Source organism: Dendrobates tinctorius, unplaced genomic scaffold (genome assembly GCF_039654945.1).
Source record: "Dendrobates tinctorius isolate UK_male_01 unplaced genomic scaffold, ASM3965494v1 ptg000108l, whole genome shotgun sequence".
Classification (NCBI taxonomy): domain Eukaryota; kingdom Metazoa; phylum Chordata; class Amphibia; order Anura; family Dendrobatidae; genus Dendrobates; species Dendrobates tinctorius.
In genome coordinates, this window is record NW_027361776.1 from 11,415,131 (window position 1) to 11,434,926 (window position 19,796).

Genomic DNA, 19,796 nt, shown 5'->3' on the forward strand with positions numbered 1-19,796 from the left:
AGCACTTCTGAGCACCAACTGGCGGTGTCGGAGCCCAGGGAAAATCAGGTAGTAGGCCGAGGCCTACTTGGTGGCAGTTTGCGATTGTTTCTAGACTACTTCTAACTGTCAACGTACTCCAATTAGGCCTCTGTCTTCACTCTGTTTCGAGTATTTCCTCTGGCTTCCAACCACACCAGTTGCTGCTCTGAAATGCCGTCTGCACAACCCACACTTGTTCCTGTGTTACTGGGGTTCTGTAACAGCAGCTTCTCCCTAGAGGTGAGTCAGGCAATGTCTCCTGCTCTGTCCACATTTCCACTACAAGTAGTGGGAATGTAGACAAAGCAGGAGACATTGCCGTGCTCAACTCTGGAGATGAGCAGATGTTACAGGACCCAGGTACCACAGGAACAAGTGTGGATTGTGCAGACGGCACTTGAGAGCAGAAACAGGCGGTGTTGTAGGCCGGAGGAAATACTCAAAACAGAGTGGAGACAGAGGGCAATTCAGAGAACATATTAAATCAGAGGTAGTCAGAAGTTGTAGGCAGCAGGAGACTTTGCCGTACACACAGCAGGGGATCAGCTGACGTTACCGAACCCCACTTACACATGAGCGAGTGTTTTGTCTGTGCGGACAGCACTTCTGAGCACCAACTGGCGGTGTCGGAGCCCAGGGAAAATCAGGTAGTAGGCCGAGGCCTACTTGGAGCCAGGTGTAAATCTGAGGTTGTTTGACTGTGGAGTGAGCAGGACACTTTGCCATACACACAGCAGGGGATCAGCTGACATTACCGAACCCCACTTACACATGAGCGAGTGTTTTGTCTGTGTGGACAGCACTTCTGAGCAACAACGGGCGTAGCTGTAGCCCAGGAAATAAAGTTCAGGTCATAGAAACATGAGCACAACAGGAGACCTGGATCCTGTTGCCAGCCAATTATTTATTCTGGAAGAGGACTGGCAAATTCAGGTGAGATCCAGGCCTTGTTCATTTTCACAAAAGTAAGCCGGTCAACATTATCGGCGGATAGTCGCGTGCGACGGTCTGTTACCACACCACCTGCAGCACTAAAGACACGTTCCGATAATACACTGGCAGCAGGGCAAGCCAGCACCTCCAATGCATACTGGCTAAGCTCTGGCCATGTATCCAGCTTAGAGACCCAATACTTGAACGGGGAAGAGCCGTCTGGGAGAACACTAACAGGGCACGACAAGTAGTCTGTCACCATCTGACGGAAACGTTGCCTCCTGCTGACTGGAGCCGTCTGTGATGGTGTAGCCGTTTGTGGCGGTCCCACAAAACTTTTCCACATTTGGGCCATACTGGCCTTGCCTTGTCCTGCGGCACTGCCTCTGCTACCTCTGTGCAGAGCTTCCTCCACTGCCTCTAACCACATGGCTGCTTTGAAAAGCACTACCAGCAACACTTGTGGGGGGAATGGAGAACATGATGGCCTGCACAAGTGTTTCTTGGTACTCCCGCATTTTTCGCTCCCGGTTCAACTGTGGTATGAGGCTTTGTAAGTTGTCCCGGTAGCGAGGATCTAGGAGGGTGTACACCCAATAATCAGCCGTGTGGAGAATGTTGGCGATGCGGCGGTCATTTAACAAGCACTGCAGCATGAAATCAACCATGTGCTGCAGACTGCCAACTGGACCGGAAACGCTGTCCCCAGCTTGAGGCAGCATTTCTGCCTGCTCAGCATCACCCCACCCTCGCTGTACACACTGACTACTAGAGCCTTGTGTACCTCCCTCCTCTGGAGAGATGTGTTCCTCCTCCTCCATTGACTCCTCGTCATCCTCCTCACTAAGTGTCCCCTGCCTGGGCCTTTGTGTGGAAGCACGTTGCGCAGACTTGCCAGAAGCAGATGGCTCATCCTCGACCTCTTCAAAAACCTCCTCACTTAGTGCTTGTAAGGTTTTTTGAAGCAGACAGATGAGGGGGACAGTCATGCTGATTAGTGCATCATCTGCACTGGCCATCCGCGTGGAGTCATCGAAGGCACGCAAAACTTGGCAGATGTCCCTCATAGTGGCCCCCTCAGTGGTGGTGAAGTGTGTCCGGCGCACAGTGCGACTTGTTTGCGCCTGATGCAGCTGGTACTCCATTACTGCTGCCTGCTGCTCACACAACCGCTCCAACATATGTAACGTTGAATTCCACCTGGTGGGGAGGTCACATATGATGCGATGTTCTGGCAGGCGGAATCGGCGTTGCAGAGATGCAATGCGCGATCTTGCCATGCTGGAACGCTGCAAGTGAGCACACTCTAGGCGAACCTTGTGCAGCAGTGCATCAAGATCCGGATAGTCCCTCAGAAAGCTCTGCACGACCAAATTGAACATGTGTGCCAGACATGGTATGTGAGTGAGGTTGCCTAGGCCCAGAGCTGCCACTAGATTTCGGCCATTGTCACTCACCACCAAACCTGGCTGGAGATTCGCTGGCACAAACCGCACATCGCTCTCCTGCTTGATGGCATTCCAGAGCTCCTGTGCTGTGTGGCTCCGATTCCCCAAAGAAATTAATTTAAGGACGGCCTGTTGACGTTTGGCCACACCTGTGCTCATATCTGGCCTAACAGGCTCACGCAGTGCTGATTCCGAGGAACTAAAGTAGGAGGAGGACTCAATATGTGCAGACTGCATTCCTGCAGTCCTTGTAGGTGGCAGAATACGTACAGAGCCACTCTCCAGATCTGTACCCGGCTCCACAACATTGACCCAATGGGCAGTGAGGGAAAGGTATCGTCCCTGTCCATGGCTACTGGTCCACGCATCGGTGGTCAGGTGGACCTTGCTACTGATGGCATTTAGTAGCGCATTTTTAATTTTTCCCTCCACATGCTTTTGCAGGGCAGGGACAGCTTGCCTGCTGAAATAAAAGTGGCTGGGCACATTGTATTGTGGAACTGCCAATGACATAAAGTTCCGGAAGGTGTCAGTCTCCACCAGCCTGAATGACAGCATCTCAAGGGCCAGTAGTTTGGCAATGCCGGCATTCGGAGCCAGTGCTCGGGGATGGTTTGCCGAGTATGGCCGCTTTTTCTCCCATGCCTGTGCTACCGATTGCTGGTGAGTGGCCTGGGAGTGTGCTGATGACTGCGAACGTGGTTCAGTGGGTGGAATTTCACTGGGTCTCTGGACAACAGTGGCAGTGGTTCTTCCATGGCGTTCCAGTGAGGAAGCCGAACCAGCTGTGTGTGAGCTGGAGGAAGAGGCCCCAACACGAGCTGAAGAGGTGGTAGGTGCTGCTGAAGGTTGGCCTACATCTTCAGTGTGTCTGTGTAACTCCACCTCGTGCTTGGTACGCACATGTTTCCACATATTTATGGTATTGAGGTTGGTCACATTTTTCCCTCGTTTCACTTTCTGATGACACAGCTTGCATTTGACAAAGCAAATGTCATCTGCAACTGTGTCAAAAAAAGACCACGCACTGCAAGTCCTGGGAGCGCCCGTTTTGTGTTTTGGAAGAGGATTGCTCCTCACGGGTGCCAAAGTGGAGGCTACAGGCAACCAAGTCTGCCCCCGCCCTCTCCCTCCTCTTTTGGCCGTTCGGGGAATCTCTTCCTCAGAGCTGCTCCCACCACCTTCCTGTGGCTGACGCCATGATGGGTCAAGGACCTCATCATCTCCACTCCCCTCTTCAAGCACCGGCTGGTCCTGGGTTGTCTCGCCAGCACCGTACGCACCAGAAATTGGCAACTGAGTCTCATCATCATCAGATGAGCACTGAGGTGTGCTGACAATAGGCACTGGCCCACCCGCCTCTTCAGATTCAAAGGGACAAAGCAGTTGCGCATCACTGCATACTCCCTCTTCTTCACGCTCTAGAATGCTGCTTGGCTGGCCACCTCTTTCCAAGCCAACAGATTCTGAGAACAGAAGTAAAGATTGAGATGGCTCCTGTCCAGGGCTCTCAGACTGCCTGGGCCATTTGGCAGGTGGTAAAGAGACAGATGGTTGCTCTTCAGTGCTCTGGCCTTGGGAGGATGCGGAAGTCATTGAAGTGGATGCGTTAGCTGCCATCCATCCGACAACGGCTTCAATTTGTTCGTCACGCAGCAGTGGGGTACGGCGAGGTCCTACAAAGCTGCACATGAAGGACTGTTGCCTGGTAAAAGTGGGGGATGCCGGGTCACTGGTGGCCGCAGCTGACACCGAATCCCCACTTCCTCTCCCTGCTGAATCCCCCCGTCCTCTCCCTGCTGAAACTCCATGGCCACGACCACGTGCCTTACTCCCTGCCTTCTTCATCTTGGTAGACTGATAAAGATAGGCAGAAAAGTAAAAAAGGGGTGGCTTAGTGTTCTTATTCCTGAACACCTGCTAACCAGTATAAGAAACACTAATTTGGCTAAGAGTGTGTGTACTACACTTTAATATGATCTAATGTGGCCTAGACAACTGTAAAGTGGAGTGTTTGGTGAACTTTATTTCCTTTTTTTTGGGGGGGAAAGGAAAGGATGTGACCAAAGTTTGAAAGCTATAGTATCACAAACTTTTTCGAGCGATTACAATGCAGGAAGCTAACCTACAATGCAATTGATGAGGCTCCAAAAAATAGGGTGATACTAGCCTGGCTGGCCCTGAAGGGCACAAGTCAGCAAAAAGGCTCCTCTATCTAATCCTATATAGTGTTTGCAACCAACCAATGACAATGGATGCGGTTGGAAGCACACTAATATAGGAGCAAAAATCTGGCTAAATTAGCTGCAAAAAAAGGAATGTGTATGAGGCAGTGACGCACGCTGAGCGGACTACAGCCAGCGGTGGCTGTAGAACACACTGCAATGTGAGCTGCACTCACCACAGAGAGACCTATCAGACAGCCAGAAACAGTGCAGAGAAATGGGCTATAGCACTGAAAGGCTGCTGAAAGGCTCCGCTGTCCACTCCTTTATGTTTGCAACCAACGTATATGGATACGTATGGAAGCACACTATACAGGAGAAAAAAAAGCAGCAATAAAAGAAAAATGTGTATGAGGCAGAGACACACGCTGGGCGGCCTACAAGCAGACGTGCCTGCAGGACACACTACACAGCGTGGGTCTGCACTCACACAGCCCTTGCAGACAGCTGTGAAAACAGCGCTGCTAGGGAAAAGCAAGCTACAGTGGTGGTTTATGTAGCCTGGGTTAAGCACTATATGTTTTGTGGAATCGCTATTTCGCTATGTCCCTCACAGTCTTCAACAGCAGCCTGTCCCTAACTGAATTCACAGCAGAGTGACCAGAAATGGTGGCTGCAGCGCTTTTTATAGTGCATCATGACATCATTTCAGCAGCCAATCACAGCCATGCCAGTAGTTAACAAGCCTACATGCCTAACAGGATATGCCCACACTTCTGAGGATCCCCATTGGCTGAATCAAATCGAGCGGGCTCCTAGCATTATGGGAACTTCCGATTCCGGTATTCGATATGAAAAAAGTATCGGAACTAAGTATCGGAATTCCGATACAGCTAATATCGGCCGATACCTGATACTTGCGGTATCGGAATGCTCAACACTAGTAATGAGAGGGACAATTTTAATTACGCATTATGCAATTGCCAAATTTGCATTGTAATATTGATGGTTGCTTTAACTAAGATATCATTTTGTTGCAATTTGTCAGAAAGATATCATTATTTTAATTCCTCCTCACATATGTAGGTTCAATATGTCACTATAACAGCATGGTAGCAATGTGCTACTAAGTACAGGCTCTCTCTAACCTCACAACTGATATAGACAGACTACAGACTTGTAGTAAATGACTTTGTATCAATTTTCAGCATGTCTAGCCATCTGTTAAAATTAATTGAGTTGGAAGCCTATTGGTCTTAACGAGTGCTGCTAGATCCCTATGATGTGACCCTTTGATTGTAAAACAAGACTGACATATGAGAAATTGCTATTATCAGATTGTGTCCTTAATATGTCTTTATCTCTATTATAAGAATAACAGCTAATATGGGATTGTTACTCACCTTTCCTGGATCCAGCGTCAAATCTCAGTTCTCTCTCTGAAGTCATAACCTCTAACTGCTCCATGACAACCCGACGCGTCCCTGTGGTGTCTTTCATCCAGGCCATTTAGCTTGACTCAGGTTTGAAACACTGCTTGAGAATTCAGGTAGTTGGTGTCCAACAGTATTGATGCTGATCACCGCTCTATTCAGTGCTTCCTGGCACACTCAGCCTTACTGACAGAGTTTAACTCCTGGTATCTTCAGCTTTCCTGTAGCAATGTAACAATTGTCATCTTTAGCTCTGCTAAACTGCCGAAAATGAGTGTGTCATCAGAGAAACATCTGATGATGAGCTCTTATAGTCACATTACCATGGCGGGTAATTACAGGCTGCAGTGATGCTGTGACTTCCAAATGGAGCAAATACAGCTATTGAGTCAGACTTGTAGAGCGGCCAGCATTAGATCTGCAGTGGTCCTGAAAGGTCAATATGCCTTCATTTGTTATATTCCAGCAATCCATATAAAAAATATTTTACTGTAGGACAAACAGCTAAACTACGGGACGAGACAAAAAATAATTCTGGAAAAAAATCCCAACCCAGTAGTTAAACTGTTCTCATAAAACACATTTAAGTATATTTTTCCCAATTGACTAAGACTGGCTTTTAGGGCATATGCAGCTAGAGTAAGTTGTGCCTATCTCATTAAGAGGTAAATGTCATCATATGAACTCAGGTCATCTTACAGTGGCATGTGACTCCATGCATCTGGATTAACATTTCTAGCATACGATAAGCCCCAAATGTTCATGAATTTTTTAAGCAGACTTTGCTGCAACTTGCCCCATTTCGGCTCCTTCCCTCCTCCACATCGGCAGAACTGGATGAAACTGGCCAAAGTTACATCATTTCTGCACACCTTCAAGTTTACGACATTTGAAAGTGTTTGACAACATAAATACCTTAATGAATCGGTGCTAAGGTCTTTCATGATGACATGCTATGTTTATGTACAGGTATATTACAAAGAATAAGAATATTCCTAAATCATATCACCTACTCCACCTGAACATACCAAATGTTGCACGCTGTTAATAAAGTTAAGTTTCATCCTTAAATGCATGTGCAATTGATTATTCATGCAAAGCTTGATAATAACATTTCTAAATGACATTTGTACTATCGAGTTACATTTCTGCTAGCAATTATGTTGTTTCTTTGACCTCCTAATTTCAAGGGATTATACATAATATAGTCTGTAAAAAGGACAATGTTTTACATAACTCTGTTTTCATTACTTTCCAGATTCAATAACACATTTACTCCTCTACAATAATTGTAAACCACAAATCGCACTGTATAACGTAATACATCAAACAAGCAAATTCTGTAGTTTCTTGCCAAAGCAAAATCTAATTTAGAAGGGATGAGATTGTATTCCCATCATGTAAATCACGTGACTCAGAGGGATAAAAGGAATAAAAGATTTTCACCCACTAAGACAGCAAAAAATACATAATCTCAGGCTGTTTTTAGTTTTCTAATACTGTTTCCTGTTGTGCTGATACAATAGTTTGTTTTTTACTTAAAAGATCATTTTAACTGAAGGTGAAAATACATTAACGTTTGTAGGCAATACTGAAAATTGCCGATAAAATTGAACTAATCTTCTTACAAGGACAACAAAGGTAACGTCACAAACCATGCATTGTTGTTACTGTGCAAAGTGAATATAATCTTTCATATGTATATGAATGTTCAGGCCAGACAAGCAGAAGGGTTCTAGCAATCGTATTAGTCTTGTGGGGACCTCTGCATGAGAGACTCACAGACAAACAAATCTGTAAATCCTGCAGCATTACACCTTCATCCTTCTAAACATTACAGATTACGCATCAAATTCAATTCATTTGGTGGTTGTGATAAAGAACCTGCACTGACATGGGAATCAATTGCTTTCCAAATGAAATTTCTTTTGTAAAACCATCGAATTGCAGTTTTAACAAAAAAATACATTTTATATACGAGTCACATTTAAAAAAGCAGAAACTTTCTAAATGCCGATGTTGAAGATTAGAGGAACATGGCTACTTTCTTATTAAAACCGCATCATACCTGTCCATGGGTTGCGTTTGCTATTACAGCTCAACTCCAACCCCTCAACATCCAATGACGGACAGAGTTTGGTGTGGACTTCGATGCTGGCTGTTTGGTGCGGGCTTTGGTGATAAGCACACACCTTTTCCGGCACATGACAGCTGATCTGATCAGCTGACATGTGCCCGGAACAGCCGCAGGTGGAATCGCGATTCACCTGCGGCTGTTAACATGATAAATGTCTCTGTAAAACTCTGACAGCAGCATTTAACATGCAAGCACAGGAAGGCCGTCATTACCTCCTCCCATCGGAGTCTGTGTCACATGAGCGCAGGCTGCTGATAGGTTGGCATGACAACCCGGGTTCAAAAAGAGACCCATGTGGTTGTGATAGCCAGATAGCTATGAGCACCGCCCAGCGGTCGGCACTCATAGCAAGTGAACATATCTGCTGTATGTAGCACAAGTGATCAGATGATTGCATCTTCTAGTCTCCCATGGAGACTACTGAAGCAAGTAAAAAGTAAAAAAAAAGTTTTTGAAAATATAAAAGTTCAAATCACCCCCCTTTCGCTCCATTCAAAATAAAACCATAAAAAATCAAATATACACGTATTTGGTATCGCCATATTGAGAATCGCCAGATCTATCTGTTAGGAACGGCGGAACGCACTAGATAATAAATAATAAAGTGTGTTCGCCGCTTGGGGTCCACCGTGCAGAAGGTTTTAACACTGCTGCTGAATAGTGGCAGACGTGCTATATGGCGGTATAACGCGCACGAGTTAAACGCCACCCGTTGTGCGCTGAGCGGACTCTATTAGCTCACAGAGGCAGTGTAACATAAACATAAACGCCGAGCCTGTTAGACTCACAGGTCTCAGCAAAATTGCACTCGCGGTATCCGGTCACAGGACACGGGCCCAAGGCTGAGGTCGGTGTCCGTCTAGACCTACCGTGCATGCTGCGTCACTACCGCGGACGCCGGAAAGTGCTGCTGACTGCAGCGCAGCGGCAAACACAGCTGCTATACGATAGTGCTGTGAGACGTGACACAATCGGACGATAGTGTAGTGGTGCGGTGTGCGCAGTGGCCTATGGCTTGCCACTGACTGGCGCTGACTCTTTCTCTAGTTCCCTATCCACATGCGTAATATCAGAGGGAGGGGAATCATAATAAGTCAGTCACCAGAATCATACATCCATCACCATTCACACATCTAGCAAGAAAAGTTTATACTAGTGCATGGCCGAGCGGCCATGCTGGCCTTTTATAGCCGTGCGCTGCCAGGACCTTCCAGATCTCTGAGAGGGACCAATCAGAGATCATCTTGTCGCTGGTGAATGGGCTCACATCTTTTGGCCAAATTTTGTGCTAAGTATCTCATATGTTTTTCTAGATTACAAAAGCCATTATGCTATTCATATTTCACTTATTCCATATTTGATATGCCTTACAAAAAGCCATTATGAAATGTATTACTAAAGCCATTTTGCTATTCGTATTTCATATTTGGTGTGCTACCATTTTCTAATTTAATATGTAAGTTGCCTTTTGGTATGCACCTATTCAGACTAGTTCTAGATGTGCCGTCAGTTTTTTCTATTACTTTTATACTAGTTTTCTGACTGAGCACTCTGCCCTTCATCAAGTGGTGATTTTAATTGCATTCAATCACATGTTTGGTTCCTATCGTCCTATATATACAGGCTTTATCATGTTACCAGCCAGAGGTCAGTTCACACCAGGCAGTCAGTATAGGGACCCATTCAATCTGAGATCACCTTGTCGCTGGTGAATGGGCTCACATCTTTTGGCCAAATTTTGTGCTAAGTATCTCATATGTTTTTCTAGATTACAAAAGCCATTATGCTATTCATATTTCAATTATTTCATATTTGATATGCCTTACAAAAAGCCATTATGAAATGTATTACTAAAGCCATTTTGCTATTCGTATTTCATATTTGGTGTGCCACCATTTTCTAATTTAATATCTTACAAGTTGAAGCTTCCCGCCTCGCTCCGTATCCCCAATTCATTCCATGTCTTTCTTCTGAAACCAGTGATTCTCAATCAATTCCATGCCTCTACCACTCGTTCTCCTCGGCCTATTTCCGCTGATGATGTCTTTGAGGTTAAAGACATTCTCGCCATGAAAAGGCTTAGAGGGAGAACCTGTTTCCTGGTGGATTGGAAAGGTTTTGGTCCAGAGGAGAGATCTTGGGAGCCTCGGGAGAACATCCAGGCTCCTTGGATTTTGGCACGATTTCTTTCCAGTCTGGGGAAGAGGGCGCATAAGGAGGGGGGTACTGTCACGCCGCTGCCTGCTCCGCCTGCCCCGCAGCCGCACGTGCCCACGCCCCATCATACTCACCGGGCCCGGCGCAGTCCCGTCTGCTCTTCTTCCCCTGCACCCGCTCCTGTCTCGGCTTCCTGTCAGGCGCGTGCATGCGACCGGCCCCACCGCGCTCGCACACACCCCTCTCTGTGAGACCGGCCTCTCTTCCCGGCTCAATATAGGTCCTGACCTGGAAGCACCTCTGCACCTGCCCTTACCAGGCTGCCTCTTCCTCCCTGGCGTTGCCTGATCGTCACTCGTGTTTAGCTAAGTGACCTTGGCCCCTTGTCTGCCTGCCTTCCCAGTTCCTGCTGCGTTACTCCGCTTCCTATCTCGGTCATCCTACAGTATTTAACCTGCTCCTTTGTGTCGCTCCTGCCGTGCCTGCCTGAATCTTCCTGTCCACATCCCTGTGTTCCAGTCCTGCTAGCCTGTGTCTCCGTCCCCTCCGTCTACAATGGTTCCGGTCCTGCATATCCGTCCGCCTGCCTCTCTCATCTCCTGCTGTGTCTCCTCTGTCCTCCTCGGGTATCGGCTGCTGCGGTGAGTAGTTTCCCCTGGGCCTGTCCCTAACACTCCCTGTATAGGGGGTGGTCCACCTGGCCCGCTCGCCCAGGGGAGGTTCGCTTACCGCGGTCCAGTGGGTTCACCCTTGGGAACCATCACAGCTAAGTTCCAAAATTGGCGCATCTTAGAGATGTGCCATTTCTGGGGTGGCTGAGAGCTGATGTTTTAAGCCTAGGGGCCAGTATCCATGGTCCCTTCCAAGGCTTTCAATATCAGCCAGCAGCTGTCAGCACAACCTTTGCTGGTTGTTCATTACAGGGGAACCCTACGTCATTTTTGTAGGATGCCTCATTTTAATAGTGTCAGGAACACTGCACTTGCTAACTGAGCCAGTGCGCGTGTCCTGAGTAAAACAAACTGTGCCCAAAGATGCCTATGGAGCAGTGAAGATGCGTGCTTCAAACCAACAGGACCTGAAGCACATGACTGCTGGGGGTGTGGAGAGCTAGGAGCTGAAGGAAAAGTCCTAGAAGGGTAACTAAGGGACATAAACAGTGTCCATTACACAGCCCTCTGAGGAAGCCCTTAGAGCGAAACATGTCGCATGGGTAAGGAATCTTCTATGGCATTCATACCAGTGGTGTGATCCTCAGTACAGGTGTAATGGATTTGGATATATGGGTGACTAAGCCAGATAGATGTATGTACCCCCATTTTTGAGCTCTCATCCCTGATCTACTGATTATAGGCAAGGGAAATACTAATATACATTTGTAAGGTGACTGGGCATTTTACCATTACTGTGCCCAACTAGGATCTAGAGTTAATTTTTATATCTGTGTATCCTATCCTTATACTAAATCCTATTCCGATAGTGACCTTTTCTCCACATGGTATTAGTTGCTATTGACTATGTGTTGGGTATTCCTGCCATTGGATCTACCACCTTATATATACTCATTTTCTATATTTGTGTGTTTTTTAAGGAATCTATTTATGAAGAATAATAAAAAATATTTTTCCACAAAGACACCTCTTTTTTGTGTGATTTATAATAGAGTAAAATTTTGATACGTCCTTTCTTTTTGGGCATTTTGAACTCATTGTTCTCTGTAGGTTTTGATTGATTTATTGAGTTGTCTAAATTACCTATTTGCATATTTATGTATTGATCAATTAAAGGTATGATAATCTTTGCTGAAGTTTAAAAACAGTTTGTAGCATCTAGTGTGTTATAGAAGCCTGATTCATAGACCACAAATAATTCTTCTGTTATTAACATCATACAGTAGGGAACCTAACTTTAAAATAGTTTGTAGCATCTAGTATGTTATAGAGGCCTGATGCCTAGGCCGCAAAAAAATCTTTTATTAATGTCACACAGTAAGGGACCTGACTTTAAAAATAGTTTGTAGCATCTAGTGTGTTGTAGAGGCTTGATCCATTGACCTCAAAAAGTCTTCTGTTATTAACCTCATACAGTAAGGGACCTGGCTGTAAAATAATTTGTAGCCTCTAGTGTGTTATAGAGGCCTGATCCATAGGTCACAAAAAAGTCTTCTGTTATTATTGGCATACAGTAAGGGGCCTGACATTAAAAAGTTTGTAGAATCAAGTGTCTTACAGAGGCCTGATCCATAGGCCACAAAAAATCTTTTGTTATTAACGTCATACAGTAAGGGACCTGACTTTAAAATAGTTTGTAGCATCTAGTGTGTTATAGAGATACATTGGCCATAAAAAAATCTTCTGTTCCTAGTGTCATGCAGTATTGGACCTGACTTTCAAATTGTTTGTAGCATAACTTTTTTGTCATATAGGTCTCATCCACACAATTCTTTTTTCTGTGACTAACATGATACAGCAAGCCATATTTCAACATTAAATTTACTGTTGCTGAAATTCAGCTGTTTGCAGAGATGGTGCAGAGTTTAAAATCTAATTTTTTGTTGCTAATACTGTGCTCCTACTACACTATCTCAGCAACATGCCTGGGAAAAAGCGAGGCCATGGTGGAAGGGAAATTAGGCTTGGTGTTCAATTTTTACATGGGGTAGGTGGTAATGTTTGTGAAAGCACTAGTGAAGCAACATCACGTCTTATGCAAAGACAACTGACAACTTATGTTACTGGTCAGGCTATACCACTACCTTTGTTTGGCAGATGTACAGCGGTACGCCTTGCTGATGATGCCCAGAAAGAGCATGTATTCGAGTGGATGGTAAGTACAGCTTCAAGTGGCCTCTCCTCCTCTTCCTCCACCTCAACATCACACCCAGTACAGTCCACAGAGGTGGTACCAAAATTCCCCCTGCTTCCCCCCGCATCCCAACTGTTCAACTGACTGTACAGAACCACAGATGGGTGAGTCTGAAGAGCTGTTCACACATTCTATGCCATGTTCATCAGAAGTGTATTCAAAAGCTTCACAGAGTCAAGAGGAGAAATCGTAGTATGGTCTGAACAGCATCCTGACCCTCGTTATTAGATGTTAACCCCTGGGGAGAGGTGATCCTGATGAGACTCAGATATCTGAGGCTCACACAGACTGTACTGTGCTGTCAGGGCAATAAGAGGAGGAGGGTGACTCCAATGGTGAGGAATGAGATAACACAGAGGATGATGATGATGAGGTGTTAGATCCCAGGCCGGATCCTGATGAGACTCAGATATCTGAGGCTCACACAGACTGTACTGTGCTGTCAGGGCAATAAGAGGAGGAGGGTGACTCCAATGGTGAGGAATGAGATAACACAGAGGATGATGATGATGAGGTGTTAGATCCCAGTTGGTGTGAATATAGAGGCACACAGCAGAGTGTACGCAGTACGTCTCAGACACGTCGTGATGCAGCCACGATGAGTGATGCATAGTGTTGAGCGATACCTTCCGATATCGGGAAATATCGGATCGGATTGGATCGGACCGATACCCCAAAAATATCGGGTATTGCCGATTCGGATACCGGAAACCCATGCAAGTCAAAGGGGCACAAATATCAGAATGAAAATAAACCCTTTCTTTCCTTGCACATCCAGTTCGGGAGGGTGAAGAGTGTGGGCGGCGCGTGGGCGGAGACTGTGCGTGTGTGTGTGTGCAGGCGGGGTCTGTACGGGCCTCTCGGGGGTCTGTGCGAGCTGCTGGGGGTCTGTGTGGGCTGCTGGGGGTCTGTGCGGGAATGCTGGGGGTCTGTACAGGCCTGCCGGGGGTCTGTGCGGGCCTGCCAGGGACCTGTGCGGTCTGTCGAGGGTCTGTGCGGGCCTGCCGGGGGACTGTACGGGCCTGCCGGGGGGTCTGTGCGAGCTACCGGGGGTCTGTGCAGGCCTGCCTGGGGTCTGTGCGGGCCTGCCGGGGGTTGTGTGTGTGTGCAGGCATCGTCCGATGGGACTACAAGTCCCATCGAGTTATGCCTGCTACAATGACAGTGATTGACACATTAGCGAATGATGGGACAGTAGTAGTCCCATCATCCGACCAGCAGACCTCAACAACCAACAGCCGCCCCATCAAAAGCATCTCCTGCTCCTTTTTCCTCCTCTGATTTTGTACCAACTATTGAGACGCAGGTCTTCGACCGCAGAACCTCGGGTTCTTTTCCCGCTCCAGTCATGCTGACTTAGAGGCTGCCTTCAGCTGTAATGGAAGCGGACATGCCTGCTGTTTTTGACCGATTTCAGAGAATGAACACACCACAAGTTTCTCAATCCACAGTAACATCTCCGCCTGCACCTCTCTCATGGTCCAGCAGTTTGTCCGGTTTACTGTACTCCGGCCTCTCTCAGCACTGCAGCCAGCGCACGATTCCGCAGTTGTGGTCATATAAAAGATTGTTTACTCCTACGCATGACAAAGCTAAGGGCCCGTCACACACAGCGAGATTACTAGCGAGATCGCTGATTTTGTGATGCATCAGCGATCTCTCCAGCGATATTGCTGTGTGTGACAGGGCTCAGCGACCGCCCCCCCCCCTGCCGGGTATCGCTGATCGTGCAGTATCGTCCTGGGCCGATTTTTGATAGTTGGTCTCCCGCTTGCCAGCTGCGTGTGGCAGCGAGAGATCAGCGATGCTGGATGCTAGTATCCAACGTAAACATTGGGTAACTAAGAGTTACATGGTATCTATGGTAAACAGCGGGTATCCAAGAGCCGCGCGGCTCTTAGTTACCCGATGTTTACGTTGGATACCAGCGTGCACGCTGGTATCTACGGTAAACAGCGGGTATCCAAGAGCTGCGCGGCTCTTAGATACCCACTGTTTACATTGGAATCCAGCTTGCTCACTGGTACTGAACGCTGGAGGGGCTGTCTATGTGACAGCTCAACAGCGATCAGCCAAACGATGTCCCAGCGATCCAATCCATGTCGGATCGTTGGTGGGATCGCTGGGACATCGTTATGTGTAACGGGGCCTTAAGAGGTTGAACTCCACCATCTCCAATTTGTTGGCTATGGAAATGTTGCCTTTCCGCCTGGTAGATACAGACAGTTTCCGAAAGCTGATGGCTGTTGCAGTCCCCCAGTACCAATTACCCAGTCACCATTAGTTTTCTAAGAAAGATGCCGCAGACAGCATCACCTGTTCCTTGACAAAATCTCTGTCTGCCAGAGTGCATTTCACCACAGACACTTGGACAAGTAAGCATGGCCAAGTGCATTACATCTCGCTGACTAGGCACTGGGTGACTCTCGTGGCTGTGGAGACAGGTGCTGCTCCACAAGTGTTGAAATCCCCAAGTCTTGCAGGACAAACCTCTACATTTAACACTTCCTCCACTGCTTCTGCCTCCTCTATCTCCTCTAGGGCCTCCATCCGCGCCTTCAACCTTTACCTTAACGAGACATGTGTTCCAACAGTGCAGAGCGAACCCCAACCACCTCTGTACTGCGCATCCAGAGAGCTTTTCCCCAAGAAAGCAGTGAAGCACACAGTTTGCATCACAGCTGCAGACTTCCAACCTCTTCTACGTTAATTCGTCAATGCCAAGACATTAGCAGCAGCAGCAGCAGCAGTGGTGGAAGAAGAAATTTCTGTGAGTCCTTTAACACTTTTTTTAGACCAACTTATGCACCAGTACAACAGAGTTCAAGTCTTACATGTGGTGAACAAATGGAGAGGATGGTGCAGGAGTATCTAGAACTAAATATCAATACCATCAGGGAGGGTTTGGGACCTTTCACATTTTGGTCTTCCAAAATTGATGAGTGGCCTGAGCTCACCTCACACGCCTTGAAGGTTTTATTGTGCCCGGCAGCCAGCGTTCTCTCAGAGCATGTCTTCAGCACTGCTGGTGGTGTCTTGACGGATAAGTGCAACCGGCTGTCCCCTGAAAGTGTAGACCACATAACTTTCATTAAGATAAACAAGTCATGGATCTCCAAGGACTTTTGCACCCCAATCGCAGACTGTTCAGACTAGGTGATATTGCATTTTTGAGTGTGATGCATTAATGTCACATAACTGCACTCTGTCATATCTTTAGTGTGGCTTCTGTGCCTGCTGTGCCTGCTGCTGCTGATTTTAACACAAATTTGTGGAACTGTGCTATTTCTATTTTCGTGACAGTTATTCCACTTTGGTGGTGTCAGGCACGCAGTTGGGTGTGTATCTGCTCCATTGGGTGTAGTGAAAGACCTGTCAGTCCCTATTATACTATTTCTACTGTGGTGAAACTGATGCCACTTTTGTGGTGTCTGCCAATAATTTTTTGGAAATGTGAACACTCCTGATTGGTTCTACTTCATGTGTGTTGCCTGTAGCAGTAGGCATCTGAGACCATCAGGCCTCCACTTCCTTGGAGTCAACTACCCGTGTTACTATCCATAAATTTTTCTGATAGTGGTAGTCTAGAAGACTGATATTTGTGCCACCTGAGTGTGGCTCAGCATGAGAGCAGGTAGAGGTGTTGCATGTGGTATCAGGGCTCCCAGCAAAAGGCTCTACACCGATCCCTCACCCACCTTGTCTTACTGTGACATTCAATTAAAAGCTGTAAATACTGTTCCAGACCCCGATATCTCATTCCTGGCTGATTGCTGCAGTGCCTTGCTAGAATCTGTACTGTGGGTAAATTGAGGCCACTTTCCTGGTGCCTGTCCCTCATTTGATGTATTTTGTCAGCATTTGGGGCCGTTCTAAGGTGTTGTGCATGCACTGGTTTTGCCTCCCATTGACGTGAATGGCGTTTGGTAATGTTCAGAGAATATTCAACTAATTAATTGGGGAATATTGCAAATTCGGTGAATGTAATTCAGACCAAACATTGAAATATTTGCTCATTTCTATTCTTGACCAAGTTTGCACACACTGCTGCAGGAATTTTGGTCCACTTCTCCATGCAGATCTTCTACAAATCTTTCAGGTTTTGGGGCTGTCGCTGGGCAACATTTAATTTCAGTTCATTTTCTATTGGGTTCAAGTCTGAAGTCTGGTTAGGCCACTCTAGGAACTTGAAATACCTTTTACTGAGACATTTCTTAGTTGCCTTGTCTGTGTGTTTCGGGTCATTGTCATGCTGGAAGACCCAGCCAGTACCCATCTTCAATGCTCTAACTAAGGGAAGGAGATTGTTGGCCAAAATCTTGTGATACATGACTCTGTCCATCCTCCCTTCAATATGGTGCAATCGTCCTGTCACCATTGCAGAAAAGCACCCACAAACTCTGATGTTTCCCCCACTATGCTTCACAGTGGAGATGGTGTTCTTGAGATTATACACATCATTCTTGTGCCTCCAAACATGGCGAGTGGAGTTGATACCAAATGTTCTGGTCTAATCTGACCACATAACCTTCTCCCATGCCTCCTCTGGATCATCCAGATGGTCATTTGAAAACTTCAAGCAGGCTGGACATGTGCAGGCATGAGCAAGAGGACCTTGAATGCACTGCAGGATTTTAGTCCATCATGGCTTAAGCGGGAGTCACACATAGCAATCTCGCTAGCGAGATCGCTGCTGAGTCACCACTTTTGTGACATAACAGCGATCTCACCAGCGAGATCGCTGTGTGTGACAGTGATCAGCGAGCAGCCCCCCTTCCGGTATCGCTGATCGTTGCAAGAAACCTCTGGACATATTTTTGATCGCTGGTCTCCCGCTGGCCAGCACGCATCGCTGCGTGTGACAGGCGGGAGACCAGCGATCAGCTGTAAAAAATAGAATTAAAATAAAAAATATAGTTATTCTCACCTTCCGATGTCCCGCGCAGTCTTCCTGCCTCTCTCCACGCTCCGTTCCCAGTGATCCTTTGCACAAATGACCGCGAGACTTCGCGCTCCCGCGAGACCGTGACGTCTCGTGGTCATTCTCGCAAAGGATCACTGGGACCGGAGCGTGGAGAGAGGATGGCTGCGCAGGACGTCGGAAGGTGAGAATAACTATATTTTTTATTTTAATTCTATTTTTTACAGCGATGGCAAGCGATGCCGGGCGCTCGGCATCGCTGTGCTGATCGCTGGTGAAGCTGTCTGTGTGACAGCTCACCAGCGATCACATAGCGACTTACCAGCGATCCTGACACCTTGATATCGGTGTCAGTATCACTGGTAAGTCGCTATGTGTGACTCCAGCTTTAGTATGCAACAGTAATGTTTGAGACTGTGGTCCCAGCTCTCTTCAGGTCATTGACCTGGACTTCCCGTGTACAGTGCCAGCAAAAAAAATCTTTGAACTTGTGCGGCAAAGCAAAGTTTGCATGTAAAATCCGGGTCATAATTTCACTTCTTAAAAGTGCACACAATTAGGGAGATAATCAAAAACTGTCTAGTAGAAAAGTTGGCTTATTTGCTGGTAAGGGTAATATTAGGGTGTCTTGACAAAATACTAATTGTAACAAAATATCCACAACAAAACACTTGAATGTTAACGTTTTGTGGTTTCGTTGAACTTGTAAAAAAATTTTTTTTGTGCACAGTAGTTCTGGGCTGATTCCTGACCTTAATCAGGTTAGGCAATCCCTGCATGTGTTGCAGCTGCCTAGGAGCTTGCGAGATATGAAACCACTGGTATTCAAAAATATTTTTTGAGCACACTGAAGACACTCGGTTAGCACACGAGAATGATTGGATAATGCCTTATCCAAGCATGTTCTCCAATCACTAATCTTTACCCTATAAGACAAGAACTTATATAGAGTCCCAGACCCATTCCTTTTCTAAGAATTGAACAGATTGTTGTTGCCTTCTTGCCAAGCTGCTTGCCTATTTTTCTGTAGCCCATTTCAGCCTTGTGCAAGTCTACAATTTTGACCCTTGTGTCCTTAGACTCTTTGGTCTTGGCCATGGTGGAGTTGTTGGAGTGTGATTGTTTGTGTGGACAGGTGTATATTATACAGGTAATCAGTTCAAACCATACAAGTAATACAGGTAATCAGTGCAGATTAGGAGGGCTTCTTTGGCTGGAGTCACACTGCGCTAAGGCAGTCCGTTTAACGGATTGCATTGCACCGCGGCATAACACGGTGTAACGCAATCCGTTAACGCTGCCATTAACCCCCATTATCTGGCGCATCGCCAACGAATGCCATAATTGGCATGCGCTAACCATGTGCTGTCATTCTGTGACGGACCCTCAGACGTGGGCTGTGGTGTCCGAGGGTCCGTCACCTCTAGTGCAGATGAAGCATCTGCGCTAGCGGTATAGCATAACGCGATCGCTATGCGTTGAATGGACTGCTTTAACGCAGTATGAACCTGGCCTTAAAGAAAAAAAAAACAGGTCTGTGAGAGCCAGAATTGTTGTTGGTTGGTAGCTGATCAAATACATATTTCATGCATTAAAATGCAATTCAATTATTTAAAAATCATACAATGTGATTTTCTGGTTTTTATTTTTAGATTCTGTCTGTCACAGTTGAAGTGTGCCACAATTAAAATTACAGACCTCTCCATTCTTTGTAGG